Source organism: Microtus oregoni, unplaced genomic scaffold, assembly GCF_018167655.1.
Source record: "Microtus oregoni isolate MIOR12 unplaced genomic scaffold, Mior012 000025F_ref0000491, whole genome shotgun sequence".
NCBI classification, from domain to species: Eukaryota; Metazoa; Chordata; class Mammalia; order Rodentia; family Cricetidae; genus Microtus; species Microtus oregoni.
In genome coordinates, this window is record NW_024543084.1 from 19992233 (window position 1) to 20010114 (window position 17882).

General features: G+C 52.5%; 1 protein-coding gene across 3 annotated transcripts in view; it reads left to right on the top strand.

Annotated features, from left to right (window-relative positions):
* Positions 1-17882, top strand: part of LOC121462496 (DAB2 interacting protein) — a 172908-nt gene that overhangs the window by 24253 nt on the left and 130773 nt on the right. Inside the window, exon 1 of one of the 3 annotated variants that reach the window (XM_041674096.1) lies at positions 758-776. The exons of the other annotated variants lie outside the window; for them this stretch is intronic. The gene's annotated coding sequence lies outside the window, so the exon portion shown is untranslated. Of the gene's footprint in view, positions 1-757; positions 777-17882 lie in introns of those variants that run through there. 3 annotated transcript variants of the gene reach the window in all.

Below are 17882 nucleotides of genomic sequence, written 5' to 3' on the forward strand. Positions count from 1 at the left end.
TAATGGGGGTGCTTCGGAGTTTATGTGAATGGAGGTGCTGTGGTACCTTCCCGGCGACATCATAATCGCCGTCCTTTTCTCAGGCCCTGGTACCAGCCTCCAAGCCTGAAGTTGGAGATTGGTGTTGGACGTATAGGAAAGTTTCGGGTGTCATCGCGCGGGGGACGGTGCTTGCAGGAGTGGGTAGTTAGAGGGTGACCGAGAAGTAATGAAAGAGAAGCCTTGGTCATCTCTCTGTCCCTGGGCTACAGCTAGGGAGGCGGGGAAGGACCGAGGGGGGGCGGGCTGAGGCGCTGTGTGAGCTGGACCCTGAACAGGGCCAGAGGAGAGGCGTGTGGCCCCGCCTGGACCCCGGCCAAGCCCGGGCGGGGGCGAGCGCTGGCAGCCCTGCCCAGTCCGGCCCGGCGGCTGGTGGAGATGTGGGGTCGATTGACCAAACAGGTGCGCCTCCGCCCCTCCCCGTCCGCCCCCGCTGGGGCCCGTGGGCGGGCGGAGCTGCGGCTGCGGGGCCTGCGATTGGCAGGGAAAGACGGGTCGGGTGGCCGGGGAGCAGAGAGCCGCGGCGCCGCGGGAGGCGCGGAGCCGGCCGGAGCTCTCTCCAGCCCGGCCTGCTCCGCTCGGCCCTGCCCGCCCCACGGAAACTTTCCTGCCGCCCGAACTGGCAGCCCAAACCCCTGAGACCCGGAGACTTGGTGACTACGCGACCCTGGCCCTGGGCTGTCCGACTCCGCTGCCTTAGGGATGGTAATACCCAGTGGCCAGGTCAGCACATAGAGGTAATTAATGGCTGAAAACCGCAGGTCAAGTTGAGGGGACCCTAACACCTGCAGGGATCCGAGCGGGGTCTGCTTGAGGACCTTTGGGGCCTTGATACCTTAATAGGACTACAGGGGTGAGGAGTGCACCTCAGCTTCTCTTTATTTACTTCTCTTTTCTGCTCTGCGGCAGGACCTCTGAGTCTTGTCTGACCCTTTAAACTTTGCTGTTTTCTGCCTCTATCCCTGACCACAGCGGGGCGCAGGATTGACGCTTTCCTCTGGAAAGGAAAGCACAGACGGCATCAAGAAGGCACCTTTAGCAGGGGCCTGCAGTCTACAGGAGTTGGGGTACAGGGTTCTCCAGTCTGCCAATACCAGAAGCTTCCACTGACCCCCCAAACTTCAGACCCCCACCACACACACACTGTCCCTCCCATGTGGCCCATCAAGTTTGGGGTGTTTGTATTCATTGCTAGCTAGAGCTGTTTCTAAGGACGCAGGTGGGCCCAGAGTTCTTTCCTTGGCCTGCTTCCAACCCCACCCTCCACTAACAGAACACCTTGAGCTACACACAGCATGGGGGAGAGCCACCCAAGCCACCATGTTTCCAAGTTCCAGCCTTGTGAGGACTGCAAGCTTTTCTGGGTTTGGTCCTTTGGCGCTGTCTGTGGTGCCTGTGCTGGGCTTTATCCCACCTCCTTCAGCAGTTGAGGTCGCGGAGGGGAGTGGCCATAGATTTAATTGTCAGTAGGTCACCGAGAGTCGTAAGAAACACTATTCGTCTGTAGTGTTAACTCTATTCTATTTTCTTGACCTAAAGACTGTGCACCCAGAATTAACCAGAACTAACACCCAGCTCTAGAATCTAGAGAACGTGGGTTCAAATAAATCTCAGCTTCCTCTGCTCACTGTGTGGCCTTGGGAAGTCTTCTAACCTCCCTGAGCTCTAAGCTCCATCAAAATGATCCAGTGGGCATCTGCCCACAGTCTCAGAGAATCCGGTCTCCTGGAACTTGAAGAGTTTGGTGCCCGAAGAGACCCATGTGCTTCGGGTTCCCTCCTCTCAGGATCAAGTGAGCCCCAGGCCTTTGAGAAATGTGCACACACTGCTTAAGGACACACTGCTGTAGGTCCCCGATTGCAAATGGTCCGAGCACCTCCCTTCTCTGCATAAGGACAGACAGACTGTAGGTCCCCGATTGTCAATGGTCCCAGCACCTCCCTTCTCTGCTGGGAATGTGTTGGAAAGTTAGAACTTTGAAAGTAGAGGTGACCCCTGTAAATACTGAGGATCAGTGAAGAACCATTTCGCATGCGATGTGGAGAGAGGGGCCAAGTGCGGAGCCTGGTCCCAGTCTTGGCTGGATGTTCCATACTCGGGCCCTCCAGTGTCCCTTCCCTGGGCTGCATCTGCACCTGATACACAGCTAGGCCCTTTGCTCAGATCCTCCAGGGATGGCTGGGTATCTCCAGTCAGCTAAAACATTCTTACTGCTGAGAATGGAAATCTGTATTTCTGCTACGCCTACCCAATGAGTGTTCGTGCTCTTTGGGCATCTGTGTGGGTCAAGCATTCACTGTGGTCCCCTAATCCTGGCTTGCTGTGCCTTCTCTTAGGCACTCAAAGCAATGGGACTGAGTTTGGCAGTGGCTACAGCACTAGTATTGTTTATTATGTACCAGGTCCTGTGCTGGGGACATTACACGCGTCACTGCATTCTTCAGACAGCCGTGTAAGGCTGTCAGGAGGAAGGGACTCACCAAAGGTCATTCAGTCAGTGATGGGGCTGGGTTATACCTCAAACCTAGCAGCAGCCCATAGTCTGTGCTTCTAATTGTTACCTTTGACTCTGTTTGAATGCCCATCAAGTTGTGTGTGTGCACCTGTGTATGTGTATGTGTGTATCTATACACTTGTATGTGCCCTTGTATGTGTGTGTATACACTTGTATGTGTCCAGGCTTGTTATGTGTGCTAGGATGCTTTTATCACAAGCACATGGGATACTGGTTGAAATGCAAATTCATCATCTTTACTCCGGACCTAGAGACCTTCTCTGCCACAACTGTCCAGGCTGTTTGCACAGCTCAGCTTACAAACCATTACCCCCGGGTACTGAGGAAGAGATTGTGGGTGGTGGTGGAAATTGGGGCCTAGGAGACAGGCTAGAGGGGCAGAGGAGTCCAGGGGAGTTTTCCATGTGTCATACACAAGGGCAGACCTTTGACCTCAGCTTTCTGAAAGAATTGGCACACCTTGCTGAGACATGGGGGAAGGGGGCGTGGATACGGTAGAGGTGAGTGTGACCTCCCCACTTTCTCCTCATTCCAGTGTGGGTTCCTTGGACCTTCCCAGCTAGGAGGCTTTGTGCCTGAGCCTGTGGAGGAGAGCAGGAGTAGGTCTACGGCTTGTTAAATTTGTCCTTTCTGGAGAGCATCTCTGGGGACATCTGCAGGCTGGGCCGGCTATGGTGGGAAGGGCTGTTCACATGGAGTTTTCCAACGGCACATTTCTGCCCTCCCCTTTGAGCCCCCTGAAGGCTCGGGGTTAATAATATGCATTTTGTGTATGAGTTCCTTGGAATCCAGGAAGAGGATGTGAACATCTAAAGCCCAAGTGTGTTTATATGGGAAGAGTTAGTAGAAACTGGTAGTGTCTGGACTTGAACTCGTGTCCCCTGACTATATACACAGGCCTTCTCCGCACTGTGCCTTTCATGGTTTTCCTGCTCACCCAGTGGTGGTTTGATATTAGAGATCTTGTCCAGAAGATGGAGAGCTTTGGCGGTCCCTTCATATTTTAGGCTCCTCAGATGTGAAGAGAGGAGAGATGGGGCTATTCCGTTAAGTGGCCGACCTCCCCTGGCATCTCTGAGAAGAGAGAACCCCAGTGGATTCAGGGCCCAGACAAAGTTGCTGACTTCAGAATGCAGCAGGCTTCTGCATACAGAGCACCGCAAGAAGGTGGTGACAGAAGTAACTGGGGCTCCGAGTTGGAGCCAACAGGAGCTTGGGGCTCTGGGAGTAACCCAGCTGGAGTCTCCTTCCCAGGCTGAGTAGTCTGGGCTGAGGAACCTAGGCGTGCGTGTCTAGCTCCTCTGGTTTCCCTCTCAAGGCAACGCCCCTCTCTCCCTTCAGCCTTCCCTACTTCTGCCCCTGTCCAGTGCTCTAGCCTCTTCTAGGAGCAAGCCATCCCAGGTCCCTTGTACCGTGCCATACCTGGGGTGCCTAGCAGCTGGACATCTTGAAGCAGCCCTTGTTAGTTAGCTTCAGCGCCCCTGGCTCAGTCATAAATCTTGTTTGTCCTGATAGTGGTTGTCTGTACCCCACCACAGCATCATGGCCCAACCCCAGGCTATGGTGTTTGACTTTAATGTTCCTTTCTGCTCGCTCCCCCCTGCTCTTCAGGCTTCCAGCATCGTAGTCTGTTCCTGAGACTTCTTAAACGTTCTTCCCTCTCTATAACTGTTGGACTGCCCAGCAGGTTATCAACCAAGTATGAGCCGCCCCAGCTTGGTCCTGGCTAATTTCTGTATGCCAGACTGGCTGTAGACTCTGTGTAACTGAGACTTGAACTCCTGATTCCCCTGCCTCTGCCTCCCAAGTGCTGGGATTCCGGGCGTGTGCTATCATGCTGGCTTATTATGCAGTACTGGGAATGAAGCCCAGGACTTCCTGTATGCAAGGCAAACACTCTAGGAACTGAGCTATGTCCTACCTCTGACTTGCAGCTCCTGTTAGCGTGCACACTGGCCTGTCTCCCATGGCAGGCCCTGAACTTCCACAGGTGGTCAGACCCAGTATTTCCGAATGTCCACAAGATGAGCAAGCCAACTCAGCAAGGACCCTCCTATGCTTGATGGCCACTCATCTAGATTGGCAGTACCCTGTTGATGCTTCTGGCCCAGAACATTTTCCTTGGATCCTGCATTCTAGCAGAGGCAGGTGGGAGCCTCTGTGTCTGCTCTTGGACTGGGCTGACCATTGTTGAAGGACAAACAGATGTTTGTGTCTTCTAAGATGATCATGGGTCTGTTACCTCTGTGTGCGTGCATGCATGTGGTACTGGAAATAGAGTTTGAGACCTCTTATATGACAGACATGTGCTCTACCACTAAGCACTGCCCCCCTCACCCCAGTCCTGAACTGCTTTTCAGAAATTCCCAGCCGGGCGGTAGTGGCACATACCTTTAAGCCCAGCACTCGGGAGGCAGAGACAGGCAGATCTCTGTGAGTTCAAGGCTAGTCCGGTCTACAAGAGTTAGTTCCAGGACAGGCTCAAAAGCTACAGAGAAACACTGTCTCAAAAAAAAACAAAACAAAACAAAATAAATTCTCTTCTGGCCTTATGACGTCAAAGATGGACAGGTCTATAAACAGGTATAAGAGAGCCCTTGTCAGCCCATTTCTTCAGACCGGAGTCTGTCTCAAATGAGAACAGCCCAGACCTCCTCTAGACTCGAGAGAACATTTGGGGATTATGAAGGGTCTGCTGGGGTTTGGGGGACTATTCTGGGCTCACAGATGTTGTCCTAGGGGGAGCCAAGAGGTTCATATGACTTTCTAGGGTTGCACAGCATCTCCAAGAGGGTTTGTCTCTTAGCTGAAAGAGGGCCATGGAGGCCTGGAGGCCGAAGTAGAAACAAACCACAGACAGATTTATGCTAAACACAGCATTTGTTTAAACCGCTTGCCTTGTGAAGTCCACTCGTCCAGTGGGACAAGCTTAGCCTAGGCCTCTGCAGTCTTCTGGTGACTTTCTGCAAGGGCCACTCGGTTGGCAAGCTCACCCCACCCACCATCTCCCCCATTTCCTTGCTTCCCTCCTGGTTCTCAGTGCACCTGACCAGGGGAGCTGTTGTGGTGCCGCAGGAGCACAGGCTGGGTTTGTCCTATGATATGTCCCTGTTGGACACTGAGTGAATGCAAGCAGAGGGAGGCTGGGAGGATGACAACCGCATGGATGAGTTTAGGGCTGGGATTGTGTGATAGAGTGCTTGCCTGCAATGCATGAAGTCCTGGGAACCATTCTCAGTATGAGACTCACAGGAATGTAGCTGCCAGCTAACACTCGTGCAGCTGGGCCTGGGGACAGGTAGGACCCATATCCTGAGGGAGGAAGCTCCTTGTAAGTCATGAGGGCTGGTTCCCATTGAAAACTGTCTTGGGGATCCTGGAGGGACAGGTGATAGATAGTGTTCCATAACTCCCTTGCACAGATCGGAACCCTTGGAGCCCCCAAAATTCCCCATCTTTGCTAATGAATTTCTTTTCAGGTTGCTTTGTCAGCTTTCCTGCCTTTGCCCCACAGAGGCCCATTCCCAGTAGGAAAGGTGTCTCAGGGTTGACCCCTGGAGGTGGCCCTAGAGCAGGGCTCACTTGTCAGAGAAGGGCCAGGAGGGGCACTGAGTAAAGGAATAAAGAGAGGAGTGAGCGTGGCCTTTCTCGGCATGGAAATATGCCTGTCATGGAAAATACATGACAACCGAGTCCACTAGGAAGTGGCTGTTTGCTGGGAACACTGAGGACCCAGCCAGACATAGTGGAAGCTGGCAGCAGTTGGAGCAGAGACCTCAGGGCCTTTCCCGGCAGAGGGACCGCCATCAGCCGTCAACACTGGCTGGCGCTACTTCCAGGAGGAGAGCATTCTTAAAAGGCCCTGTCACCCCGATAGGAATTGGCGTGGTGTGTGAGGGATTTGTTTTTCGGTCAGGATGTGGGAAGTTAAAAATAGACTTCGTAATCCCTTGGGTTCGTGTCACACTTGAGGCTCTGCAGAGCCCTCTGGCTCCATTATCTCCCCTGACTGGCTCTGCTGCTGCTGTTGAAGTGGGTGGAGGCTGGGCTCCCGGCTTTCGTGAGTACACAGAGGGTGTACCCAGTTTTTTGCTCTGCAGACACTGCATCCAGAAGTTAACAGCAGAATCCTAGTCTGTCCCCAGCCTCCTGTATCTGAGTTCCGAGGAGCCCACTGCAGCCTGGGGGAGTGATGGAATCACTTGAACGTATTCAGATAGATTTTTCAGCCAGATACCAAAGGTGGCAGGAAGGGCAGAGGTGGATCAAGGCTCGGGGCAAAGACTGGGGGTGGGAGAGCAGCAGAGAGCTGTGACCTGCCAGATTTGGGAGCGGAGAGGTGGTGAGGAGGCTGAGGTATAAAAGTTCCATGGGGACGTCCAACTGGGGACCTTTGATGATGCAATAGGATTGTGGGCCAGGTACGGGTAGCAGTTCACAGCTACAACCTCAAAACTCAGGAGGTCAATATATGAGTTCTAGGCCAGCCTGAAACTATTTCAAAAACAAACAAAAACAGAAAAGGGGGAGGGTTGGGAACGTTCTCAGTGGCTGGCATATACAAGGTCCCGGGTTCAGTCCTCAAAGACACCCAAAAGGATTGTGACAGCCGTGCTGAGAAAGGCCACACTCATTCCTCTCTTCCTGGCCCTTTTCTGATAACTGGGTCCGGTTCTGGGGCCACCTACAGGGGTCAAAGGACATTACAGGCGATAAGGAGCCTTTGAGGACCACGGAGCAGGGTGGTGACCTGCACTGGTAGGAGCAGTGTCTTCTGTCTTTAGTGTGGGCACCCTGTAAATCTGACTGTGTCCCCATTTTCTGCTGTCTGGGGAAAGTCAGCACATGAGTTTCTCCGCTCTTTCTGGTTTTAAAGAGGTGGTCCAAGTTTCCCATCTGTCCAGTTCTTGAGATGGGAGAAGGGAGGCGAGCGGGGGTTGGGCTATGTCCAAAGGCCCTTTTCCAGGAAAAGGCTGACTCCGGGAGCCTCTGCAGGACACTCCGTCTTACCTTAACAGTCTGTCTGACAAGCTTCCAGCCTGCCAGCCCAGCTTGTTCGACTTCCCCTTCCAGCCTGCTTCTCCAGGATGCCTGCCCAATCTGCCCACAGCACTGCCTTCTCCTTCCACTTCTCAGCACCTCCACAGGCTCTGCTACCTCCCACCTCAGCTGTGGCTGCAGGTGAGCAGGGTAGTGACAGTGCGGGTTCTGGCGGGAGGTGGGGATGGACACCAGCAACCAGCTGCCCCGCTTATCCTTAGAACCATGGTTAGAAGTCAGGCTACCCTAAAGTTTCATGCCCGAACTGGGGTTCAAACCCTGACCTCCAGGCTCTTGCTGACCCCTGGCTGCAAGGTGGAGCCACCCTAATCTTAGCACAGGAACCGGGGATCCCCACCTCCGGAAGAACCCTGGTTTTGCAGCTGTGACTCCTCCTGGGGCTAGAAGCCAAGTCTTTGGGTTCCCAGAGAGGGCTCCTGGCGTCAATGTGGCTTAGTCACCGGCATGAGCTCACCACTCACCTCTGGCTGGGGGAGGGTGCCAAGGTTTGGAAACTTTCACTGTGAGCCATAGCTGGTGTGTGTGTGTGCATGTGTGCGTGTGTGTGTGTGTGTGTGTTTGGAACTTTACACTTGGCCTGTAATGGGCTATGCCTTCTCAAAGCTTCCCTGTAGAGGGGGTCTCTGTCAAGAAAGGGATTGTATCAGACCTGGAACCTGATGTCAACACTTGCTGTGCCTCTTTCTGGCTGTATGAGCCAAGGCAAGGCACATGACCTTTCTGAGCTGTAATACAAACACCCAGCAGCTGGCCCTTTGAGCAGTTCCTGAAGCCGGGCAGTAGGCTTCTTGAACATCACTCTCTAAGTCTCAACCCAGGCTTTGGGATCTTTGGGCTTGTTCGAGGTTACCAGGTGGGGAAGGACCAGGGCAGGCTTTGAATTAAGGTCTTTGTATTGTCACAGCTTACAGCATGGCCGCACTTTGCTCATCCAGCAGCTCTGTGGCAGCCTCACGAGGAGATATGGAAGTAAAAATGGATGCTAACAGGCAGGGAAGGGGAAGCCGGAAGTCCCCTCCCTCAGTAACCTCCTTCCCTGTCTCCCCTTGACTCTGTCCTTGAACAGCCAGAGTGGGAACAAAGAAGAGCAGGTCAGGCATCCAGGTGTCCTGAGGGGACGCACATATTAGAAGCTCTGGTTTAACAGCCCTAAGACCTTCTCTTTCCATCCCTGTAGCTTGCTGGCTTGTAGGGGCGGGCGCTGTCAGTTCCTTACCCACTTCTGTGTTCGGCACTGGGGGATGGTGCTGCATTTTCCGTGGACTGATTGATAAGGTACTGATTTGGAACAAGGGTGGGGTGGGAGTGGGGAGTGGGGGACAGAGCCTTGTCCCCCACAGCAGTCTGGGAAGTACTCACAGGTCCCACCCGGGAGTGGAGAAAGGGTGCTCTGGGGTTTGTTCCTGGGTTTGAGGCCAGGACGCTGGACCTACTGTCTCTGTAACCCCAGTCAAGCCGCTTTGCTCCTTCTCAAACCGCTCTATAACTTAGGGACAGGAGTGCCTGTCTGTGGGGCGATGACATAGAGAAAACACAGTCCACAGTCACAGAGACGTGTGACAGGTACCAGAGCCTCTGCCAGGCACGGCGTTTCTCCCCCCAGGACTTTATTTAAGAAGACCGCTTGGTGATTGGAGGGTACTCTGGACAATGCTCTTTCCAGCACTTTCTGCCCCAGCAAAGTTCTGGGTAGGACTGCCTGAATTTGAAAGACTATATATATATTCTTATTTTTCTTGTAAAGTTACGAGAAACTTTTCATGTAAAGTTTGGTTGGAAGGACGAGGTTGAGGGAGAGGCTAGGGTTAAATCAGCCAAACAAAATGATTTCTGAATGCAGGTTTCAAGGGAGTGAGTTTGGCAAGTAGAGGAAGGAGTTACAAAGATTCTTTAAGGCTTGCAGTTCTGGGGCTGTGTCCACCTTTGTCCCCAGCTGCTGTGATTGCAGGCACTGTGTGGGTTGAAGTCCCCAGTGTAGGGGAGAGGTGGGTAAGGCTAGAGGAGTCTGAGGTTGGCTCTTCCTCATCCTTCGCCTTAGAGAGAGAGCATGCCCGGCCTTTGGTGGGCCACACCGCTGGCTGGTGTAGACAGAGGGGCAGGGAGGTCAGGGGAATTTGCAGGACAGGTGCCCAGACTGCAGCCTGCAGGCTTGTCCAGATATCTCTCCCAGGCTTGCCTGCACTCAGTCATCCCACAGCCTTCATTGCTTTGATGTGGAGAGCCCCAGGCCTAGCCTGACAAGGGGACCCTTGAGGACCCCAGACAGCTGGAGAGTCCATTTTATCTTGGGCAGGAGGAAGGTGGGGATTTGGGGTCCTGCTGGCCTTGTCTCTGCTACTGTGTGCCCACAGATGGGTCGGTTCTACCCCTTTTCCTCAGTTTCCATCAAATGGCCCGACTTTTATCACTGGGTTGTTTGGATGCCAAGGTGAGGTAAGGCTTGCACGGTACTTATCAGGGCTGGACCCGTAATTACAAACCACCCTGAGGGACACACCTCAGCCCCCACCCTCTCTCCCCTCTCCCGGAGCTGGAGTTCCTGTTTATTGTTGACATCTGCTTCACCCACAGCAGCCATTTAGAGTATTTATATCCTCGCTGGAATTTCTCCTCACATTGTTTAGTTAATTACCTAATTGAATTAAGGCACATAATTTTGCTTCCTTTCCAGTACGGAGACAGGAAGGGTCTTGTGACTTCTTCCTTCTGATGGAAGTGATTGGTGGGTCATATTTGGAATGATAGTGGTGCCCCCCTCCCCAGGTCTGTGTCCATCTATGACAGCAGCCGCGAGTCTGCTGATGCCGAGGGTGCTGATGGGTTCAGCCAGTGTTTCTCTCAGTGCCAGCTTCCCACTTGGGACCCCGTGCTCACTCACAGACAGATGATATCCTTTTACATACTTAAAGTGCAGATATCTGGAAAGCGCTGTTCAGTGGGGATATAAATTAAAAAAAAATCACGGAGGCTTCTGTGGCGAGGGATTGGGACTCCTCTCTGAACGGAGGGTGTTGGTGGCCATAGCCCCTGTTCTGCGGCACGGCTCTGGATGGGGAAGCGCAGTGGTTAAGCACACTGATCTGAGGTTGTGCTTGGATCCTCCGATCTCTTTTCTCCTGAGTTGACGCACCCATGCCATTTGGATAAAGAGCAGAGGACAAGAGAGAACTTGAGAACTGTTTCCCACAATGCCTGGCATGTGGAAAGGAGCCCTAAGAGAGACATTATTTTTCAGCCAGCCACTTTGGAAAGTTCCCATCATTTTCTTTACGCTGAGTCCTTCCCCCATTCAGCGCTGTCCTTGGCAGTCGTCGACCAGGACCCAGCAGGACCAGGCTGTCCCAGTGCTGGCCTCTCTTTGTGCCACCTTATGTCTGCCCGCCCACAGATGTCTCCCTCTTAAGGACCGTAGGGAACGCATGCCCGTTGTGAAAGCTTCCTATGACCTTCCATCCCCCTTTAATGCCTCGTTCTGTCCTTGTTGTCCCAGTGCCTGCCACCATTGTCAGCCGCTCTGTGTTGTGACTGGTTGGCTGGTAAGGAAAAGGCCACGCTCGTCATGGTCCGTTGTAGACTGTCAGTCTGCATTAGTGATTTGAAAGGCCCCGAGAAACCCTGCTGTGGCTGACTTTTGTGTGTTTCAGAAACTCCAGATCCTAACTGCAGGACGCTTTCTCCGTGGAATGCCAACAGGCAGGCTCTGTGACACTCTCGGAGTGGCACGGTAGGCCGCTTCCATTTAATAATAGTTTGATGCCATCGCCCCACATCACAGTTAAGGAAACTGAGGCCCAAGGGTGCCGTAACTGGCTCCAGAGACATAAGGGACCTGTCCTTCCATCAGCACCTGAGGCCATGGCTGTACCTTGCTGGGGTGCCATAGCCAGGTTCAAGAAAGGCAAGGGGTGAAAAACAAGGTCCTACTCTGAAAGAACTTCTGTTCTCGGTGAGGTCAGATCACCTGGAATGCAGAGACCATAACCGAACAGAAGCCCAGGACGTGAGGAGCAAGGATCTGAAACTGGCCCCTCTTCACCACCCCCCGCAGAGGACAGCAGCTGGGGCTGGAGGAGTGCTCTGCTTCTTCCTGTACACTTGCTCCCTGCCTTTCTAGGGGGAAATGCTTTCTTTTCAATTCGGGTTTTATTATTTGAAATTCTCAAGGGACCAATTACCTGCCAGTGGGAATTACCTGCCATTTTTATTCTAGTGTCTGTCTGCCTGAGTTCTTCCTTGGAGTAATTGATTTGGGTAATTCAGAGCTGCTGAACATTGTCTTAGAAGAGCATACTGGCGCAGAGGCAGGGATTACCCATCAAGGCTTTCTCAGGAAAGGTGTTGTTGCTGGCAGCTGCTGACAGAGGGGCCAGAATGCAGACTGTGGAGAATGCATTTTTTAGACTTGGAATTCCCCCCTCTTACGTGGGTTGCACAGCACTGTCTTGCCTGGATGCGGGGCAGGTCAGCTCAGGGAAATGACGGGAAATGTAGCTTGTCAGCTCCCATGCTCTTCAGGGAGGTCCATGCTGGGCACTGGTTCTGGTCTGACCCTGGACTTAGCCCTTTCCATCTGTCTCCCAGGAGGTCTAGGAAGCAGAGCAGGACCCAGGAGAGCTGTAAGTTTCTGGGCAGATCCACATGCAGATATTGGACCCGGGGCTGGAGGCATGGCAGTTCCTTAGGAGGGGAGGACAGATCATTACACCTGCCTCCACAGGGAATGGGCAGGGCTTGGAGCCTGTCTCTCAGTGGGGAGCGCCGCCATGGCTGGAGAGTGGAGTTCTTTTACAGTCTGTTACAGTGAATAGTTCTGCCTTCACACTGCTGTGAAGAGCTTGGGGTGGGAGCTCCTCACCCTGTCCTCTCAAGGTCCCATGAAGGGGATCCTGTGGCTCCTTCTCCCCCAAGTCCAGGGCTCTGTGTTCTTCTCACAGAGAGAGTCTTCCCTTGTGTGGCTTGGACGCTGTGACTTCCTTCATGGGCTTTACCCTGGACATCACATTGACACCCCTATTCTTTGGGGGGTTTTGTTTGTTTTGTTTTTTTGAGGCAGGGTCTATATAGACCAGGCTGGCCTTGGATTCCCAGAGTGCTGGGATTAAAGGCATGTGCCACCACGCCCAGCCTGGTGCCCCTACTTTACAGATGAGGAAATGGAGGCCAAGGGTAATTTTTGGGGAGTAGGAGAGGCCTCTGGGTTTTCTGATGTAGGACTCCTGGAATCTTGAGTGCTTGGGGAGGGGCAGTTTCTCTGGCTCCATTTGGCTCTCAACAGGAGTTGGCGCCATGCCTGGTCACCTGAGTATGTGTCTGTCTAGCTTCTGGATGGGGATTCCTGAAATCACAGAGACCCCTGGGAACTCAGGGATCTTTGTCACCCTGAAATACTATTCAACTCAAGTGTCCAACTAGTGCTTGCATGGGGGTCTTCAGAGGGCACCTGACACCCAAAGCGCCCTCAGATCAGCTCGCTGGACTCGTATCTGGCTGCTGTTCTCGCCTTGCTTCCCTTTTCTCCCAGCTCTGTTTTTCTACTGAGCTGTGTGTGGGGGTCATGGGGTAAATGGGGTACCAGCCCCAGAATGAAGGGGGGCAATAGGCAAGAGACCCAGGGACACACCTTCAGGATGGTGATTGGACGGAGGGCTGGAGCCATAGCTTAGTGGTTAAGAGCATTTGCTGCTCTTGCAGAGAACCTAGGTTCATTGCCCAGAACCTGCATGCTGCTTTGCAACCGTCAATAGCCCCAGTTCCAGTGCCCTCTTCTGACATCCAAAGGCACCAGGCTCTCACATGGTGCCCATACATACCTGCAAGCAAGGCACTTATAAGGTTAAAAAAAAAAGCAAAACAACCTCCCCCCCCCAAAAAAAAACCCTTAAAAAATAAGTAAAATTTAAAGTTAGTGATTAGATTCAATGGGTATTTGTAGAAGATTTCACCCTGATTGGGAATTGACACCTTGTCCACCCTGTCAGCTGAAATACTTCCCGGATCGGTAAACTAAAGGAAAGGAACTCTCCTGCATAGAGTGAGTCTGCAGCAGGGAAGGGGAGCAGTGCTGGTGTCCTGGCTCTGTGGCGTGGCGGGAGTGGCAGGAGGTAGGGCCTGTGCTGTGGGTACATACCACTGGGTCCGTGTGAACTGTGCTGTTGTCCACGTGCGTGTAAGTAGGCTGGGAATGTAGCTCAGCAGGGAAGCATGTTTACTGACAGCATGCCGGAGGCCCTGGGTTCCACCTTCAGAGCCAGGGTGGGGTAGGGAAGTGCTCTTAAGGCCTGAAAACATTTGAGTCAAAACTAAATAATGTTGTTCTTTCTGACTTTAAAACACTGGTGCTCGGAAGCCCAGGAACCAGACTGTATCATCGTCTAGATCCAGGAAATAACCTGCTGGTCATGATGCTGCACGCTTGTATTCCCTGCTCTTGGGAGGCAGAGGCAGGAGGCTCACTGCAAGTTCAAGGCCAGCTCAGTTTATATGGTGAGCTTTGCTCTGTCAGTAAGGAAAGAAGTGACCTGTAATGCCAAGGTGACAGTGGAGCGTGACTCTCAGAAGAGGTGGCATTCTGAGGATACCAGGGATACCTTTGAGTCCTCTGACTGGGACAAGAGTGGGATACTGTCTGGGATGACATAGTTAACTTGTGTGCACTGAGTGTCTGCTATATACTGGGTACTGCTGTGGTTCGGATCTACAGACTTTCCCATTGGATTACACAGGGCCAACCTTTGGTTTGTTTGTTTTTTGAGACAGAGTTTCTCTGTGTAGCTCTGGCTGTCCTGGAACTCTTTCTGTAGACCGGGTTGACTTTGCCTGCCTCTGCCTCCCTAGTTCTGGGCTTAAAAGCGTATGCCACCACTGCCGGGCAAGGTCAACCTTTTGAGGAAGGATGTATTGGAAACTGAGGAAACGTTTCTTAGCAAGGGTTTGCTGAGAATCGAGCCATCTTTATACTTGAGTAGTGTGAATTCTGGCAGACCACCTTTGGTCTCTTTAAACCCCATTATTAGTGATTGAGTCCTTTGAATTAAACTCAGCCCCTTCTGGCTTAGGTGAAGTACTAATAGAATAATGAATGGTTCTCTTATTGACTTCTAAACCCTTGTGGGTTGGAAGTAATTTGATTTTCTCCTATGGCAAGACCCCTAGAAGGCAGGTCCCCGTTTTCCGTAGGAGTGTAAATAGAAGGAGTTAAACAAGGGACCAGAATTTGAAATCAAACTTGGCAGGGCTGTATGTCACTGTGCCTGCCCCACCCTATGTGCTAAATTTAGCAACAGTCAAAAATTGTAGGCATCAAAGCCTTTTGGTGGTCATTGTTTTGAACAAAAACTGAAGGTCCACCTCTCCCACCCCCCACCCCACCCTGCAGCCTTCCAGACTCTTCCGCTCAGATGGGAGGCTCCTTCTCTGGCTGCCTGGGCCAGCTGCTAGAGGAAGTTTCTGGGTCTTAGGCCAGATTCCCCTTCCTCCTACCCTGCCCAGCTGGAGGCCTGGCTGTGTCTTGTCCTGGTCAGCTCTGGCTCCTAGGAGACCTTTTCCCACAGCCAGTTAGCAAAGTCTGGCTGCCTAGTTCAAGGCCTGTGGGGCCAAAGGAGCATAAGACATGAGAAATACCACTGTGGTGTTATTCTCGGTCATGCGGCCTGAGTACCCAGACGACTGCCCACTTCCCAGCGCTGCTCCCTTAGACTCTCGGGTGCCTGGCGGCTCTCATCTCTCGACACTAAGGGTCCTACTCTGGTACCCTTTTCTCATCTTCCAGCCCTCACCTGGAGAGTCTGTTCATGCCCAGGGTGTCAAAGTCCCTGAGCCCAGACTTCTCTCACTTCTGGTTCTAGACCCCTTCTGCTGACCCACCCTCTAGTCCAGATGGTAAGAAACGTCCCCTGCAGAGCGCTCCCTTTCCCCTGGACAGCTCCCCTTCTGCTCCACCCCAGACGGGGAGTTTCTCTCCTTCCTCTCCATCCTTCCTGTCACTGCATACAGCTACTGTCCATTGGGCACCATCTCCTGCACCCCTGACCCTGACCTCACTGCCCATTGGGGAATAACCCAGCCTTAGCTTCCTCTCAGGTTGCCAGTTCCCCATCCTCCTCAACAGCTCTAAGGAAATTTTCAAATCTTGGGGCTCACTGGACTGCTGAAAGATCTTGGTGGGGGGCATCTGTCTTCACTGGTGGTGAATCCCGCCACTTAGCTAATGTTAGGTGGTCTGGTTCCACGAGGGGACCCCGTTCCTCAGATCCTTTCTATAGCCCCCAGAAGCTGAGGCTCAATGCCCCCATGTTTTCAGCGTTCCCTTGCCTGCAAAGCTGCCTACGTCCTGCCTTCCCAAAGCCAGCGGGACCGGTGGCGTACAGGTCCTCCCTCTCTAGCTCCTGCCGCCAGAAGAACATGACTGCTTATGTTCCTTACTCACCCCTCGACTTTTGCCACAACTTTCCCTTTGGACTCTTTATGATTTATAGTCTGGTTGATTAAGCTGAGTCTGCATAGTGCCTGGTCTGATGAGGAGGGCCACCTCCTAGGCACAGAGTAGGTGTCTCTGCAGTGGCACTGGTGGAGGTGACGGTGGCAGGGGGTGCTTGAAGCAGATGGTTATTGGGCCCTCCCACCGGGAACAGGGCTGAGCTCAGCATTTCCAGGCTCACGTGTAGAAGGACGGCCATGTGGGCATTCTCAGCCGGTCAGGCTCCCTTCTGCTTACAGGAGGGGCCCTACCCCAGCTCACCTCTCTGCTGTGAGGTGAGAGCTTCCTTCCAGGACCACGGCTGAGTACATAAGGCAATATGAATGAAAGCAAAACAGAAGCAGGCAAATAAGAACAGATGTCAGTTGATAATGGCTTTAAAATACCTCTGCTCCCCAACTCCAGACCTTAGGAGGGATGCCAAATGGTCACTTGACCCCAAGGAAGAGATTATTTCACAGCAAGCCTAGGACAGATTGAGCAGGAAGAGTGATGGTCCCGTGGGTTACAAGAGGGGTAGTGGACAAGGAAAATGCTTCCCAGGGTCACTGACCTCCATTGCCTTGACTCTTAGGGGTTTTCTCAGGGCCAGGCAGTTAACTCTTGGTATACAGGGTTATGGGGCCTCCAGCCTTGTTTCCCTTATCCCCTTTCCTGGACCCCTGTCCTCTCCGTCATGTCTGATAGCAGTTAGTGCCTCGAATGTCTCCTTGGGGAGGCACCCTGACCATGTGTCAATAAGACAGCTAGCCAGCTAGATACAGGGTGCTCTCCTGGAACTTCAGCATTTGGGAGGCTAAAGCAGGAGACTTATTAGTTGGTGGCCAGCCTAAGCTACACGGGGAGTTTCAGGCCAGTCCAGGCTTCAGAGACCCTGTTTGAAAAACAAACAAAAAAGCCAAACAAGAAATAAATAAATTAAAAAGACAGTGACCCTCCTGCATTTAATCTCTGCGTGAAACTTTGATTTTCCCTTGCAGTTTGTACACATAAATAAACATACATACAAATGTCTGTATTTATGTTTACCTAGGGATTTTTTCTTTATTTACAAAACACTAAACCAAATCCCCATGCAAATATATATATATCAACTCCACTCTATCATGCTTGCCATTTCTCCTCTAAATATAACTTCAGGTTTAGCTACTTTTCCTGATTGAAGTCCAAAATGAGTTTCATCTGTATGAGCACAGGATGGTAAAGAAACCATTTATTACTTTAGAACATTTTCCTTCTCTTGAGGGAAGGAGTATAGAGTAGGTGGCAGGGGGAGGGGGATTGACTGAGCCAGCCTCCCCATCATAGTCACGGAGTAGCTCGGAGTACCATGGCACACATCAGGCCCCTTCAGCGCACCTCAGCTGTTACGATTTCTTATGGCTTGTTTATGTGTTCTCCTGGGATGGAAGCTCTCAAGGGCCCTTCTCTGCTTGGCTTTCTACCTCCTCAGGGTTCTCAGTTAACATCTGTCAGGTGAGTTGACCTTCAGAAAGGCCAGCCTGTTGGTTGGGTGACCAGGCCAGGAGGGAGGGGTTCCCAGGACACAGGACATGGAGTCTCCAAACCAGGAGAGTACAGAGTATCAGAGGGTCTAGCCACCCTGTCCTATGCACCGGTGTTTGTCTTGGGAGGATGGAGTGTTCAAGGTTAAGGCTGTTTGAAGTGACGTGCCTTTAATCCCAGTTTGAGGCCCGCTTGGTCTATATAGTTAGTTCCAGGACTACAGAAGCCAGGGCTACAGAAGGAGACTCTCAGAAAAGGTGTTGGGGTTAGGGCAGTGCTTCCTGC